General features: G+C 41.2%; 1 long non-coding RNA gene across 2 annotated transcripts; it reads left to right on the top strand.

The window, feature by feature from the left end:
- Positions 1-4,030: 4,030 nt before the first annotated feature.
- LOC120029097 lies at positions 4,031-13,443 on the top strand. 2 transcript variants are annotated; one of them, XR_005473562.1, is made up of 4 exons: positions 4,031-4,143; positions 4,330-4,577; positions 12,702-12,814; positions 12,942-13,443. It is a non-coding gene; the product is annotated as an uncharacterized LOC120029097 (long non-coding RNA). The 2 variants fall into 2 exon arrangements; XR_005473561.1 differs by lacking the exon at positions 12,702-12,814 and having other exon boundaries at positions 4,036-4,143.
- The last annotated feature ends 220 nt before the right edge of the window (positions 13,444-13,663 follow it).

Genomic DNA, 13,663 nt, shown 5'->3' on the forward strand with positions numbered 1-13,663 from the left:
CACATTTTCTAAAGGATTGAGGTCAGGGCTTTGTGATGGCCACTCCAATACCTTGACTTTGTTGTCCTTATGCCATTTTGATACAACTTTGGGAGTATGCTTGGGGTCATTGTCCATTTGGAAGACCCATTTGTGTCCAAGCTTTAACTTCCTGACTGATGTCTTGAGATGTTGCTTCAATATAGCCACATCATTTTCCTGCTAATGATGCCATCTATTTTGTGAAATGCACCACTACCTCCTGCAGCAAAGCACCCCCACAACATGATGCTGCCACCCCAGTGCTTCACGGTTGGGATGGTGTTCTTCGGCTTGCAAGCGTCCCCCTTTTTCCTCGAAACATAACGATGGTCATTATGGCCAAACAGTTCTGTTTTTGTCTCATCAGACCAGAGGACATTTCTCCAAAAAGTACGATCTTTGTCCCCATGTACAGTTACAAACCGTAGTTTGGCTTTTTTATGGTGGTTTTGGAGCAGTGGCTTCTTCCTTGCTGAGCGACCTTTCAGGTTATGTCGAGATAGGACTCGTTTGACTGTGGATATAGATACTTTTGTACCTGTTTCCTCCAGAATCTTCACAAGGTCCTTTGCTGTTGTTCTGGGATTGATTTGCACTTTTCGCACCAAAATACGTTCATCTCTAGGAGACAGAACACGTCTCCTTCCTGAGCGGTATGATGGCTGCGTGGTCCCATGGTGTTTTTACTTGCATACTATTCTTTGTACAGATGAACGTGGTAACTTCAGGTGTTTCGAAATTACTCCCAAGGATGAACCAGACTTGTGGAGGTCTACAATTTTTATTCTGAGGTCCTGGCTGATTTCTTTTGATTTTCCCATGATGTCAAGCAAAGAGGCACTACGTTTGAAGGTAGGCCTTGAAATACATCCACAGGTACACCTCCAATTGACTCAAATTATGTCAATTAGCCTATCAGAAGCTTCTAAAGCCATGACAACATTTTCTGGAATTTTCCAAGCTGTTTAAAGGCACAGTCAACTTAGTGTATGTAAACTTCTGACCCACTGGAATTGTGATACAGTGAATTATAAGTGAAATAATCTGTCTGTAAACAACTGTTGGAAAAATTACTTGTGTCATGCACAAAGTAGATGTCCTAACCGACTTGCCAAAACTATAGTTTGTTAACAAGAAATTTGTGGAGTGGTTTAAAACACTTATGTTGGAGTCATTCAAACCTGTTTATGTAAACTTCCTGACTTCATCTGTACAGTCTGTCTCGTTTAGCCCTCCTGGAAAACAGTACACTGTTTCACAACTTCCTGGCAGCTGCTAGAAATTACTTTTGGCTCACACTGTAGCATGATTTAGAGGTTTGATTTGGGTAATTCCCATTCCCATTATTGTGGAAAGACAAATGTTTTTTTGGGTGTTCCTTGAACATTTCTCTTCAAGGCTGTAATGCACCAAATATGTAGGTGAAAGAAGAGTCAGTTTTGTTCAGCAGTCATCACACTGTATTGTAAGGATGTTGATTTTACCATATGTACAGTATATGATGCCAGGTTAGAAAGATGGCTTACAATTCTTGATCTAATCATCACCTCCATCACCATCTCTGTCCTTCCTCCTTCCCATCTCTCTAACCAGGTGTCTACAATGGTGCAGGCTGTGGCTCTCAGGTTTACAATCCAGACATCAAAATCTGCTGCGCCGGGCAGCTGTCCAATAGGGTGCTTGGAGACAACCTGGTGAGTCCATTAACCTGTCTAGCCCCTGGGTTCCGCTAGCGGAACCCACCCCACATTCCACTGAAAAGGCAGCGCGCGAAATGCAAAAAATATTTTTTTGAAATATTTAACTTTCACACATTAACAAGTCCAATTCAGCAAATGAAAGATAAACATTTTGTGAATCCAGCGAACATGTCCGATTTTTTAAAATGTTTTACAGCGAAAACACCACGTATATTTATGTTAGCTCACCACCAAATACAAAAAAGCACAGACATTTCTTTCACAGCACAGGTAGCTTGCACAAAACCGACCAAATAGAGATAGAATTAGTCACTAACCAAGAAACAACTTCATCAGATGACAGTCTTATAACATGTTATACAATAAATCTATGTTTTGTTCGAAAAACTTGCATATTTCAGGTATAAAATCATAGTTTTACATTGCAGCTACAATCACAAATAGCACCGAAGCAGCTAGAACAATTACAGAGACCAACGTGAAATACCTAAATACTCATCATAAAACATTTATGAAAAATACATGGTGTACAGCAAATGAAAGACAAACATCTTGTGAATCCAGCCAATATTTCAGATTTTTTAAGTGTTTTACAGCGAAAACACAATATAGCATTATATTAGCTTACTACAATAGCCAATCACACAACCGCATTCATTCAAAGCAAAGGTAGCGATAGCGAAAAAACCAGCAAAAGATATACATTTATTCACTAACCTTCACAATCTTTATCAGATGACAGTCCTATAACATCATATTACACAATACATATATGGTTTGTTCGAAAATGTGCATATTTAGAGCTGAAATCCGTGGTTATACATTGTGAAAACGTAGCAACTTTTTCCCAGAATGTCCGGATATATTTCTGACACTCACCTAATCTGACCAAATAACTTATCATAAACTTTACTAAAAAATACATGTTGGACAGCAAATGAAAGATACACTAGTTCTTAATGCAACCGCTGTGTTAGATTTTTAAAAATAACTTTAGTACGACATACAGCTTACGTTATAGCGAGACAGCGCCCAAAATCAGGGCGGAAAATATTACTAAACATTTTCAACAGAAATACGAAATAACATCATAAATGGTTCCTACTTTTGCTGAGCTTCCATCAGAATCTTGTACAAGGGGTCCTTTGTCCAGAACAATCGTTGTTTGGTTTTAGAATGTCCTTTTCTCCTGTCGAATTAGCAACCAAAGCATAGTCAAGTGGCACGAAGCTGTCCATCATCACCAAACGCAGAGAACGGAAAAAGCCAAACTCCCAATAAACTTTCAATAATCTGATAAAACTATATTGAAAAAACATACTTTACGATGATATTATCACATTTATCAAATAAAATCAAAGCCGGAGATATTAGCCGTCTATAACGAAAGCTTTTCAGAACGCAATCCAGGGTTCCTTCCCGCGCCTTGCTGAACAAAGGAAAAAGTGGTCACGTCATTCCAAGAGCTCTTGTTCGGCCTCAGATCAAGCTATACACCCCATTCCACCTCTCACTGCCTCTTGACATCTAGTGGAAGGCGTATGAAGTGCATGTATATCCATAGATTTCAAGCAAATGAATAGGAAGGCCCTGGAACAGAGCCTCGATTTCAGATTTTTCACTTCCTGCCAGGAAGTTTGCTGCAAAATGAGTTCTGTTTTACTCACAGATATAATTCAAACGGTTTTAGAAACTTGAGAGTGTTTTCTATCCAATAGTAATAATAATATGCATATTGTACGAGCAAGAATTGAGTACGAGGCAGTTTAATTTGGGAACGATTTTTTACAAAGTGAAAACAGCGCCCCCCTGTCCCAAAGAAGTTTTAACCCACAGACCTAAGGCCTACAGCTAAAGCCTAGTTCATTGAACGTCCTCCGCTGCATTAAAATGAGTTCTCCTCATCTCAGTCAAAGTGAAGTAAAACAGCTAAATCATCCATCTGTCTGTTGCCATGAAGACAATGCTGTACACTACAGGGATGTATCTGTGTATTTGTACATTTTTAAATGGTCAACATAACTAAAAGCGGCAAAACAAGGCTGAAACTTTGTTGTCCACAGACCCATTTCAGTTCGTTCAGAATGTTTAGACAGGGCCCCAGCTGGAAGTGGGTGTCTTATACTCCAACCAATGTTCTAGAGTGCTGTTTGATCTAAAAGTCTATCAGGGAGAAAATCTGCCCCATGATTTGCCAGTAGCAATGACTATTTGTAGTGGTGATTGCTTTACTTTGGCTATATGCTGTACACTGTCAGTTTAGTCCACACAGTTAGTTATGTAAGCTCCATTCCACAACCAATTAGAATAGCGCAGTTCCTCTTCAGTGTGAGAGTGTACCTGACTGGTAACGGGAGCTCTCTTTGGGTCTCTTTTCTATCACGGCACTCTGTCGGTAGAGGATGTCTGCACAGGTCCCCTGGTAAGTAGGAAAGTCAGACTTTCTTTTCTAGCAAGTGGACTTTTATGATTGTGTGTGAGTTTAGGGTATGTGCATGCTATGGTGTGTTGGCATGAATTTGTCTGTATTCAAGTCTGTATGTGTGTCTGTTATTCGTGTGTGAGTGTGTTGATACCCTGCTGACTGGTGTGTGTGTGTCTCTCCCAGTGCTGTGGTACAACTCCATATGGTGTAGAGGACCGAGGGGTGCTGTGCTGTAACCAGACGTTGCACCGTGGGGTGGAGGCTGGGCACCAGTGCTCCCCAGGTGGCCACTTGTATCTGCCGTCCCGTGACATGGTGTGTGAGTCACACGTTCATCTCGATGATCCAGGCAAACACTGCTGTGACCCTCAGGATGAAATCTGTTGCAACGGACTGAAGTGCTTTGCTCTTTTGGGTGGAACACTGCTAAGGTTTGTACAGATTTAGCATCTTAGTTTGAGCCAGTTTGCTACAGCTGGAAAATAATCCTAAAGAAACAGGAAATGTGAATTACTGTATTATGTGGATTATAATTAATGGACATTTTTGTTAGGGTTGTACATTTTACGTAAGGGAGAATCCAGTCTGAAATTTCTAAGTGGAAATTTTAAACCTCAAATACACTGCAAGTTTTACATTTCCTGCGTATATATCCAGCCCCCCTATCTAAGTGTTGATGCAATGTCTTGTTTGTGTGCGCGTTCGAGCGTGTGGATGTTTGCGCTCGTGCATGCGTGTTTGTACTATAACAAACTCTAGAAAGTATTTTCCCACTGCCTTCAACTGGGTCAGCATCTTTGTACTGTATATGTGTGTCTGAGAGACATGGATTGTTAATTTCATTTAACCTTTATTTAACTAGGCAAGTCAGTTAAGAACACATTCTTATTTACAATGACGGTCTGCCCCGGCCAAACCCTAACCCGGACTACCCTGGGCCAATTGTGCGTCGCCCAATGGGACTCCCAATCACGGCCAGTTGTGATACAGCCTGGAATCGAACCAGGGTCTGTAGTGATGGCCTCTAGCACTGTGATGCAGTGCCTTAGCCCGCTGTGCCACTCAGGAGCAAAGTGATGCAAGTGGGATAAAAAAATATCCCGACATTCCCAGTCCCACTACCTCAGATGTGAGAGGATTCTGTGGCCGGCCACGGCTCAATGGAATTCACCATGTCTCTAGAGATAAACGGAAAACTTGTTAGCCTTCCAGGCATCTTTTGAAAAGGGTGTCTTCCACTGCAGCTGACGGTCTAAAGGTCTCCTGCTGTGTAGTCTTGTGTGACTTGACCATCGTGTTTAGGAGGAAGTTGAAGAGGAATCAGGTTGATTCTTATTAGGGATTTTAGGAATGTTACTGAAGTATTTTCAAAGTAAATGTTGTTCATTATTGACTGATGTCTGTTTAATGGGAATACAGAAACATGTACAATGTCTGAGGGCATACCTGACACAGACGGGAAAGAAAAAAGCACTGGAATCTACTTATGTTTTTTTGACAGCGGCTTCACACCCTGATCTAAAGTCTAGAGACCATGTGGAAACATATAGTTGAACGTCATTAATTAACAAACAATTCTGCATTGTTAAAGTCTCTAAACCTGACATTCAAACTGTGGGTTGCGTCCCCTAGTGCTGTCCCCAGGAAGTTGCATGGCAGTCTGAGTTTACAGCAATGCCATTACTCTATACTTTGGCCATGAAACAAGCAGGAAGTCTGTGAGAACAACACAGCTTTGAGTGATGCACTAGAATCTACTTTAGTTTGGACCCTGTGACTGAATCCCTATTCACTCCCTTCCCCTTCCCCTTCCCCTTACACGCATCTCCTCCATATGTACAAGTGTCTCAAAGCTGAGGGAGTGAACATTATCTAGGGTGTAGGGGATAATTAGACCCACTTCGACTGTTTTGGAGTTTTCCCAATTTCATACAAACGAAGGAAAATACGTTTCTAATTATGAGCCACGTGTATTTTGTTTGTTTCTGATTTCGAGGTATGACACAACAAAGTAAATACATCCCAAATGAAATGTTTAACTGTTACCGAGGTTTATATATTGTAAAACGATGGGGGGAATATCTTCATTTGAATTTCATGGTTGTTTTATATTATACATCTGGAACATGAATTGCATCATTCAAGCAGTGAGTGTGTCCTGAAGTTGAATGGTTTACCGATTCCCCTCGCCACTCTTGACGTCAGCAACACATGACAGCCATGTCATAACATGTAATAACAGCTGACATAACTTGGCATAACCTGTCATATTGCCAAAACATTGTCATGACCGATACATTTACAACTGTTGTGACAAAGTATATTGCGTTATTTTAGGGCTGATTATGACACCCACATTTATTCAAATTAGTTGTTTTTTCTGCCAAGAAGTTTCCTTTCGTTTGAAAGTTTGTTTCTTAAATCCTTTGTTGTTGTAATGAATTCTTTACAGTCATGTTTTTTTTCATCATATTTTAAATAACTTATAGAAAATACACTTCATGACGCTGTCAAGAAACATTATGACCATCATAAACATATACGCCAGATAGGACTATCACGTACATGCCATTATATCAGTCATTAGTCAAAAAGAGGGTGCCTTGTCCCGCTGCTGAAATCTGCTCTTGCATTCATCCCAGTCATCAGCAACAGAGCATTGGGTTAGGTGCATGTCTGACATCAATGTGTGTGCAATTACAATGATCATTTAATATGGTCAATGAAAAAAATTAAAAATAAATATCAACATACGGTTGACACATATGGTGTGATGCAATGTTTTGCCTTGTGTGGTAGGTTTTGTGGGTTTTGACACTCATATGTAGGTTCCATATGTCACGTTCGTCGTATGAATCGGACCAAGGCGCAGCGTTGTATGCATACATTCTATTTATTAAAGAATGAACACTGAACAAACTAACAAAACGTGAAGCAATATGAATAGTGCAGACAGGCAACTAAACATAGAACAAGAACCCACAAACACCAAAGGGAAATGGCTACCTAAATATGGTCCCCAATCAGAGTCAACGATAAACAGCTGCCTCTGATTGGGAACCATATCAGGCCACCATAAACATACAAATACCTAGACCTACAAAACCCCTAGACAATACAAAACCCCTAGACAATACAAAACCCCTGTTGATATAGGACTCGTTTTACTGTGGATATAGATACGTTTGTACCCGTTTCCTCCAGTATCTTCACAAGGTCCTTTGCTGTTGTTCTGGGATTGATTTGTACTTTTCTCACCAAAGTACGTTCATCTCTAGGAGACAGAACGCGTGTCCTTACTGAGCGCTATGACTGCTGCGTGGTCCCATGGTGTTCATACTTGCGTACAATTGTTTGTACAGATGAACGTGGTACTTTCAGGTGTTTGGAAATTGCTCCCAAGGATGAGCCAGACTTGTGGAGGTCTACAATTTTTTTCTGAGGTCTTGGCTTATTTCTTTTGATTTTCCCATGATGGCAAGCAAAGAGGCACTGAGTTTGAAGGTAGGCCTTGAAATACATCCACAGGTACACCTCCAATTGACTCAAATGATGTCAATTAGCCTATCAGAAGCTTCTAAAGCCATGACATAATTTTCTGGAATTTTCCACGCTGTTTAAAGGCACAGTCAACTCTTTGTATGTAAACTTCTGACCAACTGGAATTGTGATACAGTGAATTATAAATGAAATAATCTGTTTGTAAGCAATTGTTGGAAAAATGACTTGTGTCATCCAGAAAGTAGATGTCCTAACCGACGTGTCAAAACTATAGTTTTTTAACAAGAAATGTGTGGAGTGGTTGAAAAATGAGTTTTAATGACTCCAACCTAAGTGTATGTAAACTTTTGACTTCAACTGTACATGTACATACTACCTCAACTAACCGGTGCCCCCGTACATTGACTCTGTATCGGTGCCCCCCGTATATAGTCTCGCTATTGGTATTTTACTGCTGCTCTTTAATTACTTGTCACTTTCATCTCTAATTCTTATCTGCATTTTTTTAAATTGCATTTTTGGTTAGGGGCTCGTAAGTAAGCATTTCATTGTAAGGTCTAAACCTGTTTTATTCGGCGCGTGTGACTAATAAAATTTGATTTGATTTGATGCAATGACCACATTATTGTAAAGAAAAACCAGGCGCAAGAACTGGAGGCCTCATCCAAGACTATTAATATCAAAGTCGCAAGATGTGAGTCTGTGATTAGGCCAGATCAGTACAGCTTGATATGGCTCGTCTGATGTACCTCAGTAGTGTGTAAAAATTCTCGAATACAGGGAGAAACATACATCAATGGGTTTTTATGTAAGAACCTGATCTCTTTTAGATGAAGCAATGTTATCTGAAAGTCTTTTTGTTTAAAGGTCTGAGTGGGTTCTGTAGTAATTCCCCTAAAATCCTCTTCCCATGAGCTGTGGACACATTCCTACTTTGTTAGTTGCGTTGCTTGGGACAAACAGTAGTGTGGAATAATTATGAACGTGGGTCCATTTTTAAATTACTAACTATATTTGTATGCTCAGGTCAGTGGAGGCTGTTAGGCGGCGCTATAGGAGGACGGGCTCATTGTAATGGCTGAAATGGAATAAATGGAACAGTATCAAACACATCAAATGTATGGAAACCTCCATTCCATTCATTCATTCCTAGCCATTACAATGAGCCCGTCCTCCTATACTTCCTCCCACCAGCCTCCACTGGCTCAGATGGACTTTTCCACTGAATCACCATATTATTGACCTAGTCAGCCTTACTTATCTGTGGGGCTACTCATCAACCACCACAGGTTGAACGTGCACCACCATCCCACACTACTGTTTGTCCTAAGCAAATGCAACTCAAAAAGTAGGAATGTTTCCACACTTGACAAGAAGAGGATTTTAGGGAGTGTGCTTTTAAAGGTAGCCTCAGCAATATCACATCATCATACACATCATCATACACAGCACTCCTCAGCCAAGACTTTCAAGACAAGTGTAATTACATCAAACGGTGCCGGTTATGAGTAACAGCTCTTTCATCAAAGACTAGCACTCTTAGGCTCTGGTCCCCTAGGTCCTCCTCACCTTTTCCTGTAATTCTTCCTATTTCCTTTTAAAATGTCCTTTTAAAAGATACCACACAAACACACTGTGAAATCCTGTTACACAACCCAAAACACAGAGCATCAAATTAATTTATTATCTTGCTACATTCATTCTTATCAGCTTGGCATCAAGAGATATAGCAGGAAAGTCCCATCCAGAACATCCAATGACAGTGCATCCATACCGTGATTTCTACTCCCTTCAACGGATTTCCCATGACCCATCAATGACCTGTTGATAAATAACTTTCACACTGTGTGTGCGTGCGTGTGTGTGTGCGTGTGCGTGTGCGTGCGCGTGCGCGTGTGTGTGTGTGTGTGCTCATATGGATCCCCAGTTTACTGACTTCTGGTGCATCACCTTGCTTCCTTTGACCACCTCTGCAGGAAGTGAGTATGAGTTGCACTTCCTGCAGAGGTGGTCAAAGGAAGCAAGGTGATGACTTCTTTAAACAGCCAATAAAATGAAAACATTACTTCAAACCACTTTTGGGTACCTTGTTAACATTACAACATGAAATCCATGTCTTAAACCTTGCAATGTTTCGAAAATGGCAAAGAAAACGTGTAATCTGCTTGACACATTAAAGTTACTTAATTACAGATCACAAAGTCAGCTAATTTCCATTCCATTCATACGCAAATCCGTTTGATTCATACACTGGCTTGTCTGTCTGTCATGTTTTTATTTTAACCTGCCCTTCCCTTATCTACACTGAAATAATATAATTTCAGTCGTCCTCTATGATAATTTTTTTTAAATCTCGCATAGCTCATTAAAACACCCAGGTGGTTTACTATATGTATCTATTGTAGGTCCTAGGATACAACAATGAATAATATGGAACAAATAAATACCATCAAATGATACCTTACAGCTTACAATAATGAACACCTTGTCAAACAGCTGTGAAAACCAACCTGGCAATTTTTAGGATTCTAATACAAAAACTGATATTTTTTGGTACAGTTGTGTCATTAATTTATTTTCACAGATGTTTTTGTACACTCACATGGCAATCACAGACTAAATACTGAATTCTGGTGTGTGGAATATAGAGGAGGTGGTTGCTGTGTGGGTGGGAGGTTCTGCCTGTCACTTGTTCTCAACAGGCATCCAGTCTCGGAATGGGGACTTGAAGAGGGAGACTGCAAATTCCAGGACCTACTGCTCTCTTTGTTTTGAGTGTTTGCAGTGCTAGTGTTTTTAATTAATCTGTGTATCTCACATATGTGCCCAGTATGATAGAGCAATAACTTTTTGAGAAGATAATGACAACATTACAATAACAGTAGCTGTAGATGATGTAATGAAACGTTGGAGGCTGGTTGGTAATGGAGGACATCAGGTGGATCCACGTCTGGGTGTTGGGCAGAACCCCTAGGTCCTGGAGGACAGGAGCAGAGTTAAAGGGAAAGGAGACAGAGACGTAAACAAGCAAACACACAGGTTACACTTTACTGTGAGAAAATTGTATGGATTAGTGCAGTGTTTTAAATTGGAGATATGTACTTTTCAACACTTTTGGGAGGTATAGCCTACCTCAAGCTGGTCCCCCTCCGACTTAGAGCACAGAGAATCAGACTGATACGAACTCACTGGTTCTGGTGGATGGGATACCTCCTGGGGGGCTCGGACAGTCGATGACCCTAAAGTCATTTGGAGAGGTAAATTGAAGAGGTACATTTTAATAAGCTCAGCATAACTACCATTTCTTGCTTTCTCAAATGTCAACCAAAGCTTAACATACTTTGTCTTTTGGGCTTCACCGAAGTGTGGGGCGTCAGGGCTTTCAGTGGTCGACCGTCCAACTGCTCCAACTGGAGAAGATTGTTGGCTTCCACTGAGGTAATCCTAGGAAGACAGAACAATATCAGTGTTAGGGAGACTAAAACTAGCTTCAGGTTATTTTGAGTGCAAAAGCAAACGGTTATTATCTGAGATTTTGTATATTCACTTTAACAGATGGTGACCCCAGCTAGGAGCAAAAGTGCAGCGAGGTTTCCCAGCTCTCGCCTTACTTTCGTCCTTCCAAACCAAGTAATTCGCCTGGATGTCGAAGCACTTGGTCCCCTTCCTGATTCTGCATCCGGGAGCTCTCCTTCCGTTTCTCCTGCGCCTTGTCGATGTTCAGTCTCACCTTAATTGATAATAGGAATAAATGCAATTATATTAAATATATTTCAGAAAATAAATTAACGGAAGACAATCATTTTTACCTGGTCAAAAACCTCCACATCCTTCTCAGTCTGTGCCTGAAGGTAGTACTCGAAGAGTTCTGATCTGGTTCGACAACTTCCACTACATCAGGTGGGGTTTCAGTGATCTGAAAGTACGTTATACAAAAATAGCAAAAGACAAACAACATAACTAAGTCAATCATACATTTGAAAGACTACAGTACATGCAATAATTGTATATACAATTGCATTGTTTACCTCAGTCAACAGCTGCGGCTCCCGTCTGTACTCGGCCTGGATGCTGCTGTTGTGTGCAAAGAGAATTACCTTCAGGTTGTTCTCCCACCCTTCCTGGTATCAATCAAGGGACCAGCCCATGGCAGTCTTGAGGTTTTGATTGGCCCGTTCACCAAACCTGGAGGAGGGGGTAGGAAAGTGATATCTATTGAAAATGTAAGATATTGAAATATGTCTGATTATGTACCATGGGAAAACAAAAACAAATTGTAAAAAATAAATGAAACAAACCATTGATGACAGAATATGACCTAGAACATCCGTACCTTGTTCTAGCATTCATGACCTCGGTCACTCAAGATGACCCCAGGAGAACAGTGGGTGTTGAAGATCATCATCGCCTTGGAGGTAGCCTCGCCAGTCTCGTCCATGATATGTATCATACAAAACGAAAATCGAGTTTTGGTTCCAAGCACCCTTTTTAATGGGTTACAGAAGGGAATTCAGAGTTAAGCGCGTACTCTTCCTTTACTGACCATAATGGCTATTGCCTCCACCCACTTGGTAAAGTGATCGATCGCCGTCAGACACCAGCTGTTGACATTCTTGGATTTCGTGAAGGGTCCGATGAGGTCCACCCCTAACATTTAAAGAGAATATTGTTTTATTCGTACCTTTATCTGTGTCATACAGTATGCAGATTTTCATATATGTAAGGATACTGACACACACACACATTCTATAATATTGAACTCTGCTGTGGTCAAATAAAGCAAACATTACAAAACAACTTATCAGGGCAAGATTTGAATTGGGACACTTACCGATTATGTGCCATGGTGAAACAACTTTGATGGGCTTCAACTCCGGCGCCACAGTCTTTACCCTCTCAAACTTCTGGCAGGCTAGACAGGGTACTGACCTTTAAGCATAAAGTGACAAATTTAAACATTGTGTGCTCTCTGATATGACATTCATTCAAATCATAATAACTTCAGATGTAATAGAATGTGATTGATAAACAAAAGGTTTATTTCACTTGCCCAGCTGTCCACCTCCTTGACAATTCCCCGTCAGAAGAAGCGTAGATGCATCCTGATGCATGCATCCTGATGATCACGTCTGGCTCTCCACCAGAAACCTCCTGCTCCGCCTGCCCTGTAAGAACCTGAGTCCCCTGTTTGTGGGGCCGTTCTAGGTCCTCTGGAAGGTCAACAAGGTAATTTACAGATTACAACTCCCAGCTAACTACCGGATCTCACCATCTTTTCATGTTTTCCTCTACAGGCCGGTGGTTCCTGGTCCCCTGGCTGATTCCATCTCCCACGAGACCCCTCCACCTCCCTTGGACATCGAGTGAAGCCCCGTCCATACAGTCAGATCCCTCCTGGACTCCCGAATTTGTGGGGGTCGGCTCCAGTACCTGGTGGACTGGAAAGTGTACGGTCCAGAGGAGTGGTGTTGGTTTCGGTGGATGACATTCTAGATCCCAACATCATCTGAGGGGGGGTTGGAGGGTACTGTCTTCTCCTGCTCACTAACTGGTAGACGTTGTGCCGGTTTACTAACCACAGGACCTGGAAACCCATCTTTACGCACACCTGGCAACCCTCATTACGCACACCTGCGTCTCATCATCAGTCACACTTAGACTTCATAACTCATCCTTTATATAGTACCCTTCTGTTAGTAGTCGTCAGGTAGTAATATTTATGTTTCCATGTCAGACGCTTCTCATGTTTTGTGCCGTTCCATGTTCATTATTATTAAACTCACTAACTGCACTCGTTTCTTGACTCCCTGCACCTACGTTACAGATAAATATGTATGTTTTAAAACTGCTACACCGTCACCTGTTTTGTATACAGCTGAAGGATGGGGATGCGGAAATGCAATCCCTCTCAAATTCATAGACAGCTCGCTAGATGCAGGGACTGACAGTCCATGGCGTTCAAGAGATAGCAAAAGCATGTGTTATAACATTCGAACACCTGTGTGTAACGTATTTT

The sequence above is a fragment of the Salvelinus namaycush genome, chromosome 34 (genome assembly GCF_016432855.1).
Source record: "Salvelinus namaycush isolate Seneca chromosome 34, SaNama_1.0, whole genome shotgun sequence".
Taxonomy (NCBI): Eukaryota; Metazoa; Chordata; class Actinopteri; order Salmoniformes; family Salmonidae; genus Salvelinus; species Salvelinus namaycush.